Below are 19,547 nucleotides of genomic sequence, written 5' to 3' on the forward strand. Positions count from 1 at the left end.
TTCTTTTTTCATTGTCATTTTAGATATTTCTTCAACTAGTAGATCATCTACTTCTTTAACTTGGCCAGGTGGTCTGTATATCACACCTACACGAGTTACTGCATGATGGCCAAACTGCAACGTAACCCAAACTGACTCTGTGGTATGCTATCTTTCACATATAGGGCCACTCCTCCTCCTTTCTTGCCTTCTCTGTCTCTTTTGTATAAAGAGTACCCTGGTATGGATATTTCCCAGTCATTCCTTTCATTAAACCATGTCTCAGTAATAGCCACTAAATCTACATTCTCAGATGCCATTATTGACCGAAGTTCATTGATTTTATTATCTAGACTGCGGGCATTTGTAGACAGGACTCTGAGCTTGTCATTTCTTAACCTCTGGGCTACTGTCATGTTCTGACATGGTTTCGGGGGGCAATTGGACTCATGGTTTTTCACTCTTTTGCCCCCCCCCCCCCCCCCCCTTCCTAGTTTAAATACTCCTTAGCAAATTCTTGGAATTGTTCACGGAGTACATTTGTTCCTTTGAGAGAAAGATGCAAACCCTCTTTTTTGTACAGTTCCATTCTATTCCAAGTATAACTATTGGGCCGGTCGATGCTGCTGCTAGAATGCTTTTCATTCATAGTGCAGCGGTGAAATATGTATATAGATGGTTGCGCTGCGAGGGTACATTATACATGCACTGCGGGGGACACATTTTGATCAAAAAGTGCACTAAGAGCCTCAATTTTTTTGACCTAGAGTGCTGTTGCAACTTTCTTTTTTGTACATTTTGTATTTGCCACAGCAGCGGGCACCTGTGTATTAGGTTGTTGTGCTGGCTATTTTTCGTTTTGTTTTTACGCTGCGGGTGATGTATATTTATTAAAGGAATTATCCACCATAAGGGGATTTTAGTACGTACCTGGCAGTCAGTAATGGACATGCTTAGGAAGGATCTGCACTTGTCTTGGGGCTAAATTGCTATGTTGTGAGATTACCATAATACTGTGGCTTTTTGTGAACTGGTATTTCCTGTTTGAATTTTTTCTTTTTTTGACTACAAATCCTGCAATTCCATTTTCCTCCCTCTCACACATCAGCCACCCCACACATTGAAACATAAATGAGCTGCATCCATTCAAAAGACCTTTGGTTTTCAATCAGTGTGCCTACAGCTGTTGCATTAGTTGCAGATTGAGCTCTCTTCCACCAAGCGATCGCTCCACCCATTGAAGCAGACAAGCTCCCTTTCATCATCTGACTAGTGAGTCAGGTCTCGGCCGCATTGCAACCTGGGAAAAATCTGAGACAACAGTAATTTTGTATGCTGTTAAAAATAAATATTGGGGTGAAAATCACAGAAGAATTGTGAGAAAACAGTCACACACAGGTACAGACACTATATGATGAACTATACTAACTTTACAGCCCCTGTAGCATAATCAAATAAAAAAAATTCCTGTAATACACCTTTAATTTGCCGGCGGGGGGTATACATTTATTAATGTGCCGGCTGGAGGTATATAAATATATAAAATGTGCTGCAGGGGGCATATTATAAATGCACTGGGGGGCTAGATATATAGGCTATATGTCTGCTCCCCCCCTGCAGCGCTATATATCTTGCCCCCAACAGCGCTTCTAATATACATATGGCTCCCTGCTACTCACAATGTTAATTTTTAAATCTCCCGCTGAGAGCCCTGAATGGCTCCCCGGTACTGGCCATGGGGAATTTATAATTGAAAGTTAAAACACACTGATACATTGCAGGGTTGCGGACCATGCCGCCCGCTCCCCTGCTTAATAACTTCTGATCGCATCGGGTCTCAGAAGGGAAACCCGGTGCGATCAATCCCTCAGGCCCTGTACTACAACACCCATCATGGAACAGAGTCTGTTCCATGATGGGGTTAATAGTACAAACACTAATGTAGGCTCCCCAGCTGTCTGCAGACTCCCGCAGCCAGGGAACTACTACTACATGGAAACCATGATGGGAGTAGTAGTAGTAGTCTTTTAGCACTGCAGGAGTCTGCTGATGTCACCTCTTCTGAGCATGCTCAGAAGTAATAACGGATATTGTAAACCATGTGCAAACAGATGACATAAAAGCTTATCTGTTTGCCATAGGTTTCAATGTTAAAAATAACGGCCGTTAATTTACCCGTTTCTTGTGTCGGTAAAAAATTAGCATGTCCCATTATTTCTCCCGTCACAACTAACGGCCATTATTGATGACAGGCTATAACAGTTCATAAAGGGTAATAAAAGAATCCCATAGACTTGAATGGGATTGTTTAACGGACGTTTAACATGGGTTTTCTGATGGACGTTTGTAACGGATGAATTTTTATAGTGTGAAAGCAGCCATATTAAAAAAAATCTTTATTCTTCCAGTACTACTTAGCTGCTGAATACTACAGAGGAAATAACTTTTTTTTTTTTTTGGGAACACTGCTCTCTGCTGACATCACAAGCACGGTGCTCTCTGCTGACATCTCTATCCATTTTAGGAACCTTCCAGAGCAGCATATGTTTGCTATGGGGATTTTCGCCTACTCTGAACAGTCCTTAAAATGGACAGAGATGTCAGCAGAGAGCACTGTGGTCATGATATCAGCAGAGAGCTCTGTGTTACAAAAGGAAAATAATTTCCTCTGTAGTATTCAGCAGTTAATAAGTACTAGAATGATTAAGATTTTTTTAATAGAAATAATTTACAAATCTGTTTAACTTTCTGGCACCAGTTGATTTAAAAAAATAAAATAAAAAATAAGTTTTCCACCTGAGGAGTACCCCTTTAATCTGCATATGCCACATAATAATAAAACCAGTATCAGGTAAAGGAATAACATTGATTTTCTGGCCATTCTTGAAGTTGATGTGTTAGAAGCAGGAAATAGGGAACAAGTGTTAGTTGTTGAATGATTTTGATAAGGGTCATATTTTAATGTCTGGATCAGATCCTATCCAAAGCCGTAGGTCTTGTGGGGTGTTCTTAGTAGCACCCACCAAAAGTAATACAAGGAAAGACAACTGGTGAACTGTCAATGGCATCATGAGAACCCGAGGCTCAGTGATGAGCGTGGGAAGTGAAGGCTAGCCTGTTTAGTGCATTTCCACAGTAGAGCTACTGTAGCAGAAATGTCTTAAAAAAATAAATAAATAAAAAAAGGAAAATAAACCCTTTGTCCTTGTAATAATAATAAAGAAAAAGTATATGGGTATAGGAGACTTTGTGGGATATTCTTGGTAAGAAGAGCTACTGGAGCACAAATCATTTAAATAAAAATAAAAAAACGCTGGCTATAAGGCATATCCATGTGGATAGACACAGGCCCCATCCATTTCAATGGCCCCAGCATAGTCTGTTACATAACTTTCTGAGTGATTTTTCCTTCTGCAGCTTAAAAATGTTTTAATAGTTACATAGTGCATAAGGTTGAAAAAAGACCAGTTCACTCTATCTCCCTGTTGTGTCCCTCCTGTGTTGATCCAGAGAAAGGCAAAAACCTATTATGAAGCTGATGCCAATTACCCAACACAAGGGTAAAAATTCCTTCCCGACTCCAAAAATGACATCAGAATTAATCCCTTCTCTTACAGTAAAGAATCCCCATCTGTGCTGGTGTGGAAACCTTCTTTCCTCTAGTTGTAGAGGATGCCCCCTTGTTATAGATATTGTCCTGGGTATAAATTGTTTCATGCGAGGGATCTCTGTTGTCACGATGCCGGCTGGCAGGAGGTGGATCCTCTGTGCCAGAGAGGGATTGGCGTGGACCGTGCTAGTGGACCGGTTCTAAGTCACTACTGGTTTTCACCAGAGCCCGCCGCAAAGCGGGATGGTCTTGCTGCGGCGGTAGTGACCAGGTCGTATCCACTAGCAACGGCTCAACCTCTCTGGCTGCTGAAGATAGGCGCGGTACAAGGGAGTAGACAGAAGCAAGGTCGGACGTAGCAGAAGGTCGGGGGCAGGCGGGAAGGTTCGTAGTCAGGGTGATAGCAGAAGTTCTGGTACACAGGCTTTGGAGACACAAAAACGCTTTCACTGGCACAAGGCAACAAGATCCGGCAAGGGAGTGCATGGGAGGAGGTCAGATATAGTCAGGGACCAGATGGAAGCCAATTAAGCTAATTGGACCAGGCACCAATCATTGGTGCACTGGCCCTTTAAGTCTCAGGGAGCTGGCGCGCGCGCGCCCTAGAGAGCGGAGCCGCGCGCGCCAGCACATGACAGCAGGGGACGGGAACGGGTAAGTGACCTGGGATGCGATTCGCGAGCGGGCGCGTCCCGCTGTGCGAATCGCATCCCCGACGGCCATGACAGTGCAGCGCTCCCGGTCAGCGGGACCGACCGGGGCGCTGCGGAGAGAGAGACGCCGTACGCGCTCCGGGGAGGAGCGGGGACCCGGAGCGCTAGGCGTAACATCTGTATTGTCCCCTGATAGAGAGAGATATATATATATATATATATATATATATATATATATATTTATTTATTTATTAGTTGCCCCTAAGCATTTTTTTCCCCTAAACTAAATAACCCTAATTCTGATAATCTTTCTGGGTACTGTAGTCTTCACATTCCTGTATTTCTCTGGTTTCCTATTTTGAACGCTCTCCAGCTCCACTATATCTTTCTTGTACACTGGTGCCCAGTACTTTTAATAGGTTAAAATAAATGGCTGTTGAGCTTGTGACTTCTTTGCATGTAATTTTTCACTAGCATCACAGCCCTCTCTTCAGTGAAAGATTAGATGCGTTCTGGTGAGTAGCCTGCTTATAAGCTAAGTTCATGGATGGCTGATATCCCCAACAATAAAGAATAAAAATTAAAAATTGTCGTAAATAAGCCACACAAGCAGCATGCCATGGATATGAAAGTCTTTAACATGCTCTAAAATATGCACATACATTCATGGTTGTAAATGTTGGCACCCCTGACATTTTTCAAGAAAATGAAGTATTTCTCACAGAAAAGGATTGCAGTAACACATGTTTTGCTATACATATGTTTATTCCCTTTGTGTGTATTGGAACTAAACCAAAAAGGAGGAAAAAAAGCTAATTGGACATAATGTCACACCAAACTCCAGAAATGGGCTGGACAAAATTATTGGCACCCTTAACTTAATATTTTGGACAAAATAACTGAAATCAGTGGCTTCCTATAACCATCAATAAGCTTCTTACACCTCTCAGCCGGAATGTTGGACCACTCTTGCTTTGCAAACTGCTCCAGGTCTCTCTTATTGGAAGGGTGCCTTTTCCCAACAGCAATTGTAAGATCTCCCCACAGGTGTTCAATGAGATTTAGATTTGGACTCATTCCTGGCCACTTCAGAACTCTCCGGCACTTTGTTGCCATCCATTTCTGGGTGCTTTTTGACACATGTTTGGGGTCGTTGTCCTGCTGGGAGACCCAAGATCTTGGACGCAAGCCCAGCTTTCTGACACTGGGCTGTACAGTGTGACCCAAAATCCATTGGTAATTCTCAGATTTCATGATGACTTGCACACATTCTAAGGCACCCAGGGCAAGAGGCAGCAAAACAACCCCAAACATCATTGAGCCTCCACCATATTTCACTCTAGGTACTATGTTCTTTTCTTTGTAGGCCTCATTCCATTTTCAATAAACAGTAGTATGATGTGCTTTCCCAAAAAGCTCTATCTTGGTCTCATCTGTCCACAAGACGTTTTCCCAGAAGGATTTTGGCTTACTAAAGTTCATTTTGGTAAAATGTAGTTTTGCTTTTTTATGTCTCTGTGTCAGCAGTGGGGTCCTACTGGGTCTCCTGTCATAGCATTTCATTTAAATGTTGACGGATAGTTTGTGCTGACACTGATGCTCCCTGAGCCTGCAGGACAGCTTGAATATCTTTGGAACTTGTTTGGGGCTGCTTATCCACCATCCCGACTATACTGCGTTGACACCTTTCATCAATTTTTCTCTTCTGTCCACACCCAGGGAGATTAGCTACAGTGCCATGGGTTGCAAACTTCTTGATAATGTTGCATACTGTGGACAAAGGCAAATCTAGATCTCTGGTGATGGACTTGTAACCTTGAGATTGTTGATATTTTTCCACAATTTTTGTTCTCAAGTCCCCAGACAGTTCTCTTCTCTTCTTTCTGTTGTCCATGCTTAGTCTTTGCATTGTGGGTCTGTGTGTGCCACACTAAGTGAACTTCTCTCCTTTTTATCTGCATTCAGATGTGATTTTTATATTGCCCACACCTGTTACTTGCCCCAGATGAGTTTAACCCCTTAAGGACTGAGCCCTTTTTCACCTTAAGGACTCGCCCATTTTTTGCAAATCTGACCACTGTCACTTTAAACATTAATAACTCTGGAATGCTTTTAGTTATCATTCTGATTCCGAGATTGTTTTTTCGTGACATATTCTACTTTAACCTAGTGGTAAAATTTTTTGGTAACTTGCATCCTTTCTTGGTGAAAAATCCCAAAATGTGATGAAAAATTTGAAAATTTTGCATTTTTCTAACTTTGAAGCTCTCTGCTTGTAAGGAAAATGGATATTCCAAATAATTTTTTTTTTTTTATTCACATATACAATATGTCTACTTTATATTTGCATCATAAAATTGATGAGTTTTTACTTTTGGAAGACACCAGAGGGCTTCAAATTTCCGCAGCAATTTTCAAATTTTTCACAAAATTTTGAAACTCGCTTTTTTTCAGGGACCAGTTCAGGTTTGAAGTGGATTTGAAGGGTCTTCATATTAGAAATACCCCATAAATGACCCCATTATAAAAACTGCACCCCCGAAAGTATTCAAAATGACATTCAGTAAGCGTTTTAACCCTTTACGGGTTTCACAGGAATAGCAGCAAAGTGAAGGAGAAAATTCACAATCTTCATTTTTTACACACGCATGTTCTTGTAGACCCAATTTTTGAATTTTTGCAAGGGATAAAAAGGAGAACATTTTTACTTGTATTTGAAACCCAATTTCTCTCGAGTAAGCACATACCTCATATGTCTATGTAAAGTGTTCGGCGGGCGCAGTAGAGGGCTCAGAAGGGAAGGAGCGTCAAATGGTTTTTGGGGGGCATGTCACCTTTAGGAAGCCCCTATGGTGCCAGAACAGCAAAAACCCCCACATGGCATACCATTTTGGAAACTAGACCCCTCGGGGAACGTAACAAGGGGTAATGTGAACCTTAATACCCCACAGGTGATTCACGACTTTTGCATATGTAAAAAAAAAAAAAAAAAAATGTACCTAAAATGCTTGGTTTCCCCAAAAATTTACATTTATACAAAGGGTTAAAGCAGAAAATACCCCCCAAAATTTGAAGCCCAGTTTCTCCCGATTCAGAAAACACCCCATATGGGGGTGAGAAGTGCTCTGCTGGCGCACTACAGGTCTCAGAAGAGAAGGAGTCACATTTGGCTTTTTGAAAGCAAATTTTGCTCTGGGGGGGGGGCATGCTTCATTTAGGAAGCCCCTATGGTGCCAGGACAGCAAAAAAAAAACACATGGCATACCATTTTGGAAACTAGAGCCCTGGGGGAATGTAACAAGGGGTTAAGTGAACCTTAATACCCCACAGGCGTTTCACGACTATTGCATATGTAAAAAAAAAAAAAAAAATGTTTTACCTAAAATGCTTCTTTTCCCAAAAACTTAACATTTTTAAAAAGGGTAAAAGCAGAAAATACCCCCGAAAATTTGAAGCCCAATTTCTCCCGAGTACGGCGATACCCTATATGTGACCCTTAACTGTTGCCTTGAAATACGACAGGGCTCCAAAGTGAGAGAGCGCCATGTGCATTTGAGGCCTAAATTAGGGATTGCATAGGGGTGGACATAGGGGTATTCTACGATTTCAGCAGGCATCCGGCTCTGGTCCCCAACCGGCTAGCGGTGGGGACCGGAATTCCCACGGGCGTATGGATACGCCCTGCGTCCTTAAGGACTCGGGATGCAGGGCGTATCCATACGCCCTGCGTCCTTAAGAGGTTAAAAGAGCATCACATGCTTGAACCAATTTTTTTTTCGCACAATTTAAAAAGGGTGCCCATTTTTGGAGTTTGGTGGGACATTATGTCCAATTAGCTTTTTTTCCTCCCTTTTTGGTTTAGTTCCAATACGCACAAAGGGAATAAACATGTGTATAGCAAAACATGTGTTACTGCAATCCTTTTCTGTGAGAAATACTTCATTTTCTTGAAAAATTTCTTGCCAACATTTACGACTATGACTGTAATTTTGTAATCCCTTTCACATATATTATACGGTAATCTGGTCCAGATATTTAGGGGTATACACCACAAATTATGCCATATCTGAACAGAGACTTTATCCTCTTTCATGGCAGTATTTGCCTAGAGAATGTCTTCTATTTTCATATTTCATATACTTTACTATTCTATAGTATAGCATTTCCAAACTTGTGACTCTTCAACTGTTGCAGAACTACAACTCCTAGCATGTGACTGTCAAGGCATGCATACTGGGTGTTGCAGTTTACAACAGTTGGAGTGCCACAGGCTAGGCAACACTGCTATGGTACCATATATTACTAATGGTGTTCAGTACTGAACTGACAGATTACAGCAGACAAAAAAACAACATTTTTATGAGAACAGACACTGGGAGAAACAAATAAGTCTGATCTGCTGTTCCATTGTGTGTTTTCTAATTCCTCTTCTATTCTCTATCTGGCAGGCTCTCCTATATGAGGTCATATGCCCCAATTCCACCCACCCACATTCCTGTTGTAAAGCTTTAGATCTCCCCATTCCATTTTTTTCTTCAAAGTAACCTGATTGAGTTTCCGCCCCCACCCCCCAAGATCAGATGTCCCATACTTCTAGCTGTATTTTTGTCATTACCAGAGGATTGTTTTGTTTTTTGGTGTCTGAAATACTTTAGCCCTAACTATGTCAGGATTTATTATTTTCTAGATCTCGATGGTGAAGAGGTTCATTTTATTAGAAGAAAATTGTGAGTTTACTAGGAAAGATGTGTACATTTTCATTGAGGAGGTCTAGCAGTGTATGGAGTCCTGCAGGCAACGCTCCATAGTAAAAATATTTAAATTAGTTTTTGTTCCCTCAGGGGGGCAGCTATCTTTAGTGCAACCTATAGGTAAATACCCTATAAGTCCATGTCCGACCCAGAAAAAAAGATCCTCAACACAATACTAGTTATGTTTCAATGGTCTTCTCTGGGTAAGGCATTGGCATACAGTGTAGCTACCTATAGATGGCACTAAAGAGTTTTCTTCAGGTGCGCTCTTCAAATGAGTATTCTGCCAATGTTGTATCAAGATACATGCTACCTATAGAAGCCTATGGAGAGGGGAGGAGCAGGGTGAGGAAGCTGCTAGAGAGAGATAATCTGAGAGTAATAGAGACAGAGTTCTATTGTCTCACCCCAGTGCTGCTTCATTCACAGCTATATTGCTCAATACTGCTCTATAATGTTCTCTATGCTGCTACTTTTTAAAGTGTGTGAGAGAGTGAGTTACAGCAGCAGTATGCAGTGTATGGGAGACGTCATAGCAGCTTCTCTTCACCCACTCTGGAGCTTAGCTAGGGAAAAACTAACTATTAGAGATGAAGCTTATCATAAGAAATTCTTATTCTTAAAGAGGTACTCCGCCCCTAGACATCTTATCTCCTATCCAAAGGATAGGGGATAAGATGTCAGATGGCCGCCGTCCCGCTGCTGGGGAGCCCCGGGATCCCCGCTGTGGCACCGTGCTATCATTACAGCACAGAGCGAGTTCGCTCTGCATGTAATGACGCGCAATACAGGGGCCGGAGCATCGTTACGTCACGGCCCGCCCCTTTTTAATACAAGTCTATGGGAGGGGGCGCGGCGGTCGTCACGCCACCTGCCATAGACTTGCATTAAGGGAACGGGCTGTGATGTCACGAGGGGCGGAGCCATGACGTCACGCAGCTCCGTCCCCTGTATCGCCCGTCATTACGCACAAAGCGAACTCGCTCTGTGCTGTAATGATAGCGCAGTGCCGCAGCGGGGATCCCCAGCAGCGGCACCGCGGCCATCTGACATCTTATCCCCTATCCTTTGGATAGGTGATAAGATGTCTAGGGGCGGAGTACCCCTTTAAAGGGGTACTCTGGTGGAAAACTTTTTTTTTTTTTTAATCAACTGATGCCAGAAAGTTAAACAGATTTGTATATTACTTCTATTAAAAAAATCTTAATCCTTCCAGTACTTATTAGCTGCTGAATACTACAGAGGAAATTCCAGAGTAGGAGAAAATCCCCATAGAAAACATATGCTGCTCTGGACAGTTCCTGACATGGACAGAGATGTCAGCAGAGAGCACTGTGGTCATGATGTCAGCAGAGAGCACTGTTCCAAAAGGAAAAGAATTTCCTCTGTAGCATTCAGCAGCTAATAAATACTGGATTAAGATTTTTAAATAGAAGTAATTTACAAATCTGTTAAACTTTCTGGCACCAGTTGATAAAAAAAGTTTTCCACCGGAGTACCCCTTTAACCCCTTAAGGACGCAGAACGTAAATGTACGTCCTGGTGCGGTGGTACTTAACGCACCAAGACGTACATTTACGTCCTGTACATAACCGCAGGCATCGGAGCGATGCCCGTGTCATGCGTGGCTGATCCCGGCTGCTGATCTCAGCCAGGGACCCGCCGGCTGTGGCCGACTCCCGCGATCTCGCGGGCGTCCGCCATTAACCCCTCAGATGCCGGGATCAATACAGATCCCGGCATCTGCGGCAGTACGTGATTTCAATGAATGATCTGATCGCCTGCAGCGCTGCTGCGGGGATCCGATCATTCAGAACACTGCATGGAGGTCCCCTCACCTTCCGGCTCCCTGCGTCTTCTGCTCTGGTCTGAGATCGAGCAGACCAGAGCAGAAGATAACCGATAACACTGATCTGTTCTATGTCCTATACATATCAGTACAAACAGATCAGTATTAGCAATCATGGTATTGCTATGAATAGTCCCCTATGGGGACTATTCAAGTGTAAAAAAAAATGTTAAAAAAAAACGTAAAATTAAAAGTAAAAAAAGTGAAAAATCCCCTCCCCCAATAAAAAAATAAAGCGTCCGTTTTTCCTATTTTACCCCCAAAAAGCGTAAAAAATAAATTTATTAGACATATTTGGTATCGCCGCGTGCGTAAATGTCCGAACTATTAAAATAAAATGTTAATGATCCCGTACGGTGAACGGCGTGAACGTAGAAAAAAAAAGTCAAATTGCTACTTTTTTTATACATTTTATTTAAAAAAATTATAAAAAAAGTATTACGTTTTTTATATGCAAATGTGGTATCAAAAAAAAGTACAGATCATGGCGCAAACAATAAGCCCTCATACCGCCGCTTATACGGAAAAATGAAAGTTATAGGTCAGCAAAATAAAGGGATTATAAACGTACTAATTTGGTTAAAAAGTTTGTGATTTTTTTTTAAGCACAACAATAATATAAAAGTATGTAATAATGGGCATCATTTTAATCGTACTGACCCTCAGAATAAAGAACACACGTCATTTTTACCGTAAATTGTACAGCGTGAAAACGAAACCTTCCAAAATTAGCAAAATAAGGGTTTTTCTTTTTAATTTCCCCACAAAAATAGTGTTTTTTGGTTGCGCCATACATTTTATGATATAATGAGGGATATCATTACAAAGGACAACTGGTCATGCAAAAACAAGCCCTCATACTAGTCTGGCGATGAAAAGATAAGTTACCGTATATACTCGAGTATAAGCTGAGTTTTTCAGCACGATTTTTCGTGCTGAAAACACCCCCCTCGGCTCATACGCGAGTGAACTCTCCGCCCTCAGTGGTCTTCAACCTGCGGACCTCAAGATGTTTCAAAACTACAACTCCCAGCCAGCCCGGGCAGCCATCGGCTGTCCGGGCTTGCTGGGAGTTGTAGTTTTGACACCTCTGGAGGTCCGCAGGTTGAAGACCACTGCGGCCTTCGACATCATCCAGCCCCCCCCCTCTCACCCCCTTTAGTTCTGTACTCACCTCCGCTCGGCGGAACGTTAGGGTGCGCGGGTCCGGTGCTGCAGGACTGTCAGGTGGGGAGGTCGTCCAGTGGGATAGTGGTTCCGGGCTGCCATCTTCACCGGGGGGCCTCTTCTCCGCGCTTCGGGCCCGGCCCCGGAATAGTCAGGTTGCCTTGACGACGACGCACAGGGACGATCATTACCAACGTCCCTCTGCGTCGTCGTCAAGGCAACGCCTCTATTCCGGGCCTGAAGCGCGGAGAAGAGGCCCCCCCGGTGAAGATGGCAGCCCGGAACCACTATCCCACCGGACCTCCCCACCGGACAGTCCTGCAGCATCGGACCAGCGCACCCTAACGTCCCGCCGAGTGGAGGTGAGTACAGAACTAAAGGCGGTGAGGGGGGGGGGGGCTGGATGATGTCGAAGGCCGCAGTGGTATTCAACCTGCGTACTTCCAGAGGTTTCAAAACTACAACTCCCAGCAAGCCCGGACAGACTATTGCTGCCCGGGCTTGCTGGGGAGTTGTAGTTTTGAAACATCTGGAGGTCCGCAGGTTGAAGACCACTGTATCAGACATTGACAAGCGGTGATGATGAAGGGGGTGGGGGCGGGGCTGATGACATGTGGTGATGATGACAAGGGGATGATGAAGGGGGTGGTGGGATTATGACAAGGGGATGATGAAGGGGGGTGTGGGATTATGACAGGGGGATGATGAAGGGGGGGTGTGGGATGATGACAAGGGGATGATGACAAGGGGATGATGAAGGGGGGTGTGGGATGATAAGGGGATGATGAAGGGGTGGGATGATGACAGGCGGTGATGATGATGAAGGGGGGATGATGACAGGGTGATGATGATTAGGGTGTTAATGATGGGGGTCTGGATGATGACAGGGGGGATGATGTATTTCCCACCCTAGGCTTATACTAGAGTCAATAACTTTTCCTGGGATTTTGGGGTGAAATTAGGGGCCTCGGCTTATATTCGGGTCGGCTTATACTCGAGTATATACAGTATGATTTTTAGAAGGCGAGGAGGAAAAAAGAAAAACGTAAAAATTAAATTGTCTGAGTCCTTAAGGCAAAAATGGGCTGAGTCCTTAAGGGGTTAATGTACACACATGACAGCTTATTTTAAAAAGTCACCTGAATGGGCAAGAACCCTTTTAACGCATAAGTGCCGCATTGCTCTCTCACATGTTCTACAACGTTTATTGTCTTTGTGTTACAGCATGTAATACAAGCCTCTGTATGTGCAAGATTGTGTCTTTCAGTTTACATGGAGCTGTTAAGTGCTTCCTATAGTCGAAGGTCGTGTATACTCTATGGGTGATTGTGTGGAATTCTAGGGCTGGAACGGGTCTGCAGAATAATGGGGAAAAAACTGAATGCCTTGTTTGCCGCAATTTCATCATTTTAACCCCTTAACGACCATGGACGTAAATGTATGTCCTGGTTTGGCCGTTCTTTGTGCACTAGGACGCACATTTCCGTCCAGTGTATGACCGTGAGCATCGGAGCAGTGCTTGCGTCATACACGGCAGGTTCCGGCTGCTGTCAGCAGCCAGGGACCCGCCTGTTATGGTCGACATCCACGATCGTGCCGATGTCTGCCATTAACCCCTCAGATGCCGTGATCAGTACAGATCACGGCATCTGCGACAATGCGCATGTTAAAATAGATGATTGGATCGCTCGCAGCGCTGCTGCAGCAATCCGATCATCTGTAACGGCGGACGGAGGTCCCCTCACCTGCCTCCGTCCGTCTCCCGGTGTCTCCTGCTTTGGTCTGAGATCGAGCAGACCAGTGCAGGAGATAGCCGATAATACTGTGCATAGCACTGAACAGTATTAGCAATCAAATGATTGCTGTAGATAGTCTCCTATGGGGACATAAGAAGTGTAAAAATAAAAAATAAGTAAAAAAAAAATTTAAAATAAAAAGTAAAAAAAAGTTAAAAATCCCCTCCCCCAATAAAAATGAAAATTGTCAGTTTTTCCCACTTTACCCCAAAAAGCGTAATTTAAAAACAATAAAAACATATTTGGTATCACCGCGTGCGTAAATGTCTGAACTATCAAAATATAATGTTAATGATCCCGTACGATGAACGGTGTAAACGTAAAAAATAAAAGTCAAAAAATGTATGCTTTTTTGTCACATTTTATTCCCAAAAAAAATTATATAAAAGTTTTATATCTGCAAATGTGGTATCGATAAAAAGTACAGATGACTGTGCAAAATATGATCCCTCATACCGCCCTATATACGGAAAAATGAAAAAGTTTTATAGGTGGTCAAAATAGGGCGATTTTAGATTACTGATTTTGTACAAAAAGTTTTCGATTTTTTTATTTTTTTTTTAAGCCGTACAAAAATATAAAAGTATCTAGCCATGGTTATTATTTTATAGTATTGACCCACAGAATAAAGAGCACATGTCATTTTTACCGTAAATTGTACAGTGTGAAAATGAAACCCTCCAAAATGTGAAAAATTGTGTTTTTCATTTAAAAGTGTACTCCGGCGCTAAGATATCTTATCCCCTATCCAAAGGATAGGGGATAAGATGCCTGTTCCCAGGGGTCCTGCTGCTGGGGACCCCCGTGATCTTCCACGCTGCACCCCGTTAGAATCAGCCCCCAGAGCGTGCTTGCTCCGGGTCTGATTACTGGCGATCACGGGGACGGAGCATAGTGATGTCACTGCTCCGCCCCCATGTGACGTCACACTCCACCCCCTCCATGCAAGCCTATGCTTGCGGCGGGACCCCCGCGATCAGGCATCTTATCCCCTATCCTTTGGATAGGGGATAAGATGTCTTAGCGCCGGAGTACCCCTTTAAATTTCTATTTTTTGGGTTCGCCGTACATTTTATGGTAAAATGAGAGGTTTCATTACTAAGTACGATTGGTCAAGCAAAAAAAAACAAGTCCTTATATGGGTCTGTAGATGGAAATATAAAAGAGTTATGGATTTTAGAAGGCGAGGAGGAAAAAACAAAAACGCAAAAATAAAATTGGACTGGTCCTTAAGGTGAAAATGGGCTTGGTCCTTAAGGGGTTAATGCTATCAAAACCAACAGGAGACATCATATATATAATACAGTACTATATAAATGTTACCAAGGAGACGTCTTCAAACAAATGCAAAGATTGTTTTCCTTATGGAGACACTGGTCCCACTCTTCCACCACTCATAGTTCTCTGTCTTTCTGAGATAATGCTTGATATTTTTTACCAATTGTGTAATGCATGTGTAGAAAGAGCTGAATGCAGGCGGCCATTATCCAGCTCTATGTATTATTTCATCAGATTAATATCCGGTCTAAGCAGAGCCAAGTGCTATTTCAGAATGCTGCCAGTGTTCCCTGCTATCTCTTCAGTGGTGGTAGGCTCAGATTGCAGTTCTTTTTTTGGGTTTGTGACCCTTAAGGACAACTTTTTCAGTTTCAATGTTTATTAGAATAAATTGGTTTGTTTTTGTTTGTTTGTTTATTTAAGCATTTGGGGTGGGAGGGGGCTGGGTTTGGATTTGGAGTTAAAGGTGGTTGTTTGTTTCTATGTATATCACTAAAACTTTCAATAAACATGATCTGATTTATAAACAAAAAAATTATTGGTGGATTTTATTGTACATTAGAAATTTATAATAACAACTGTCTGACAAAAAACAATATTTACTAGGACAAACATTTGTCAATTTTGTGGCTCATTGTGATCAGTTTATTAAATTTTTTTTTTTTATACCAAAACCAGGAGTAAAGCAGACACAAAGAAACTATGATGGAAATACGCCTTTTATCTGTATTTTTAACCCACTACTGGTTTTGCTGAACAAAACGAGGCCCAAAATCTGGCATGTAAACCCAGCCTTAAAGAGGTATTCCCCTGGAAAACATTTTTTTTTTTTTTTTTTTTATCAACTGGTGCTGGAAAGTTAAACAGATTTGTAAATTACTTCTATTTAAAAATCTTAACCCTTACAGTACTTATCAGCTTCTGTATGTTCCAGAGGAAGAATTTTAAAGGGATATTCCAGGAAAAAACTTTTTTTTATGTACCAACTGGCTCCAAAAAATGTAAACAGATTTGTAAATTACTTCTATTATAAAAAAAATCTTAATCTTTCCAATAATTATCAGCTGCTGAAGTTGAGTTAAAGTGAATCTGTCAACATGTTTTTAAGGTATAAAGTAATGGCATGGCTCTACCTCTTATTAGTTCGTGTCGCGATATCAGACTTTAAAAGACATGCAAAATAGATGTTGGAGCCCACTGGGCATTCCTCTTAGACAGTGCCCATCCCATTTTGGCCCCTGCACTAGTCAGACACTCCCATTCCACTCTCCCGTGTGCTGCTCATGCACAGTAAAACAACAGGGTGGTGCTTTTACAGTAATGTATTTGTCTCCCAGCATCACAAAAGAGTGCACTGCTCTAATGCGCTTGCACATGATTACAGAGGGAGGCAGGAATTAAAGTACAGCCTAGTGGCTGACATTCAGGGTCGGTAAAGGGTTCACAACACATGTATGGATTTAGGGTCCAACGCCCTATACTGCCACTTTATACTAAGCAGAAACGTCATTAAATGCAAAACCCAACATGAAAGGGACTAGCATGGGCAATAAAACAAGAATAATCAGTACTCTCCTGCGGGAATCTCTGGCCACTGGCGCTCCATGCTTGGTCCGTGCTCCTCAGTACAACACAAGGAAGCGGATATGTCCGTTACAAAAAGCCTAAGCAAGATTTATTCCATCAGAGAAGCAGCATCACAGTGGGCAGTTATTGGTTTCAAGTGAATCACCTAGATTATCTTTGTTATAACAAGCTTTAGATGCTTTAGTTAAGAAATTAAGTTAAAATTAAGAAAACTCTACTTTTGATATGTTTATATGACTCTCCTCCCTGAGGGTAACAGAATGTTTCTAAATCTCTTCTATTTTTATTCTATAGGTCTGTTAATTGGACAGACTCCACTTCATAAAGGTATGTCGCATCTTGCATGCTTTTGATTGGTTGGTATAAAGCAGCAGTACAGCAGATTATTTTAGACATGTAATTCGTTTAGTCACAACCTAGTTTTAGGATGTGTTCCCACTGCAAACTGCAAATATCAAAAAGTTAGAAATGTGTGTTTTTTTTTTTTAGATTGTTCTTTATATGCGGCAGCTGGCAAAACATGATTTTGCACCTGCCTGAGAATCTGTCATCACTTTTATGCTGCTAGAACTACAAATCATTGTGCCAGTCCCGGGAAACTTCTCCCTGCCCCACCAGCCCTGATTAAAACATCTCTCCCTATACTCAAGACCAGCTGGGCAGGGAGAAGCTGCTGGTAACACCCCCCCCCCCCCAGCACCACCCCCCAATTATTCATAGTTCGGGTAGCATGAAAATGAAGAAAGGTTCCCTTTAAGCCTGGAAATGCAGCCTACACAGACAGTTAAGCTGAGGTAAACAAAGAAATGCAACAAAAACACAAGTGTGGGAACACTGCCTTAGGGTGCATTCACACCATGTCTCAGATATCCGGCTTCTGGATCCAGCTGAGAAATTTCAAAACCAGGCACTCCTGTATCCCAGCCTAACCAGCGCCGAATCTCCTTCAATTAAATGCACTGATTGGAGTCAGATAGTGACAGTGGTCGGCTCATTTTTTAGTCTGGCCACAAAACCCTTATCCATTCATTTTATACTTGTTCCTCATGATCAGCAGCATCTTGTAATCTCCAGTCTGGCTACCACTCCACAGCCTGATTTCCTGTGTAGACAGAAAGCCAATCTAACCTGTATGAAGGACTTAAAGGGAACTTGAAGTGTTTTTCCAGAAGATTTCATCTGCATTGGTCCGCCTGCTAGGACTCCCACCTGATTGCTAAAATGAATAGTCAGCATTGCCCAGCTCTGTGTCCATTCCTGTCTACTAGTCACTGTAGCCTCTACTTTAAGAGCAGTGTAAGTGTTGTATAAATTCACAGAAAGTTCATAGAAGTCTATTGACAGCGCTAAATAGTACCTCTCATTAACTTGATGCATTTTATAATCCTCCCAGTTCACTGCCCCTACCATGATAAACCACCCCCCTACCTTTATTATTATTATTATTATTATTATTAGGCTAAATTTCCAGTCCTTCCTTTATATGTCCTATTCCTTTTGAATACACTTCTGGCTTTGGCTCAAAAACTGCGGTGGTAGGTGGCAGTTTTCCAAAAACTGCCAGAAAAAAATCCAAGTTGAAACTTAGCCTTATTTTTTAGTTTTTTACCTTGATATTGCGATGTATTTTCTGCTCAACCTCAGGTTCAGGTTCATAGACTGGGAAGGGGCATTACCCAGCAGGTGTGACATCATCTGAAGCCATACAGGGGAGAACTTCCTCCCTTACTCTGCAACCAACAGTTAATGTCTGTTAAGTGAAAGAGGAGCTATGATTGGCTAAGGCTGGACACACCCCCCTCAGCACTTCAGACTTCATTTCCTGTGTTTGAACTTCTACCAGGCCAGCAGAAGTCCAAAGTCTGTGCAAAAGATGGGGGGGGGGGGGGGGGGGCGGTAGTATATGTGCTCTGGACAAGTAGGGAGACGCCTAGTGGCAGGAGTGCAATAGCAAAAATTAGTTTTAATGAGAGTGCCCATTTAACCATCTTAAGCAGCGCCATAGGCAAAAAATGCAGCTCTTGCTTCATTACCATCAGCGAGTTCCCTGCTGTGGGAAATCCACTGCGAGTTACACAACCATTCCCTTGTATGGGTTGAGGACAGTCCTGAGCCAATTTAATCTGCTGTGGGAAAATCTGTAGCGGCTTAATTCACAGCCAGAAACCCTCTATTAACCTAACCTAATGGTGTGTTCACTTAAGTGTATTTTGCTGCATATTTTCCACAGTTGATTTTGCTAACCATTGACTTCAGTGGGTCTGCAGCAAATCTGTATTCACACATTAGATCCTTATGTATTTTTGATATCTCAATAAAATAAATTATTTGTAAAATAAGCAACTGTGGATTTGCAACTACAAATTTGAAGAGGATCTGGTGTGTGTGAGCACACCCTTAACCCCTTCCCGTTATAGGACTTATGCATATGGTCCCAGCATCCGTCACGTTCGCGAGCTGGGACGTATGCATACGTCCTAGCAATATCTAGCACTGTGGCGGGTAGTGCAGGGGATGGTCGGCGGGACCCAGCTGTCAATCACAGACTGAGTCCCGCCGGAGCCACGCTCGCGCCAGTCCCGGCAATCCACATCACACATCTATGGTGTTGACAGGGAGAACGTGCTCCCCCTGTTCACCAACGGTGGTGCCGCGATACATTTGCAGGTCGCCGTTGGTTGCTATGGCAGCAGGAGGTCAGATCGGGTCATACTGTGCTGCAGTACTAATGTATTGCAGCATACTATAACCTGTTTTGGGGGGCTAGCTGTCTGACCCCCCACGATCTAACACTTATCCCCTATCCTAGGATAGGGAATAAGTTATACATCCCGGAGGTATCCTTTTAAGGGATAGTTTCATCCGCTCACTTAAACT

The 19,547-nt window shown here is 42.7% G+C and overlaps 1 protein-coding gene across 1 annotated transcript in view; it reads left to right on the forward strand.

Annotated features, from left to right (window-relative positions):
- The window catches only part of TLN2 (talin 2), a 258,674-nt gene that overhangs the window by 68,577 nt on the left and 170,550 nt on the right, over window positions 1–19,547 (forward strand). The window contains exon 2 of the mRNA XM_056572820.1: window positions 16,965–16,997. The gene's annotated coding sequence lies outside the window, so the exon portion shown is untranslated. The remainder of the gene's footprint in view (window positions 1–16,964; window positions 16,998–19,547) is intronic.

The sequence above is a fragment of the Hyla sarda genome, chromosome 4, assembly GCF_029499605.1.
Source record: "Hyla sarda isolate aHylSar1 chromosome 4, aHylSar1.hap1, whole genome shotgun sequence".
Classification (NCBI taxonomy): Eukaryota; Metazoa; Chordata; class Amphibia; order Anura; family Hylidae; genus Hyla; species Hyla sarda.